Source organism: Fukomys damarensis, unplaced genomic scaffold (assembly GCF_012274545.1).
Source record: "Fukomys damarensis isolate Sample0158 unplaced genomic scaffold, DMR_v1.0_HiC HiC_scaffold_37, whole genome shotgun sequence".
In the NCBI taxonomy this organism is placed as follows: Eukaryota; Metazoa; Chordata; class Mammalia; order Rodentia; family Bathyergidae; genus Fukomys; species Fukomys damarensis.
In genome coordinates, this window is record NW_022900949.1 from 29,010,430 (window position 1) to 29,010,792 (window position 363).

Below are 363 nucleotides of genomic sequence, written 5' to 3' on the forward strand. Positions count from 1 at the left end.
CATCAGTTGGAAACTAAACAAAGAAGATGTGGTTTTTCTATAAAATGGAATATTACTCAGCCATAAAGAATGAGAAATTAGGTTCATTCATAGAAAAATGGATACATATTGAGGATATACTCCTAAGTGAAATAAATCACACGTGTAAATACTGAATAGTTTCTCTGGTATGAAAAAACCATAATAGTACATAAGATCCTAATGATATAATTGACAATGTGAAATAGGTAGAAAGGGGCTAAAGGTGTAGGGAAAGTGGGAAGGGTAGGGGAAAGCTAATAAGGGAAAAGAAAAAAATAGAAAATAAAAAAATGGAAATAAAATGTTTGTAAAGGGGGAGGGGAGGAGGGGGTGAAGGGAGAG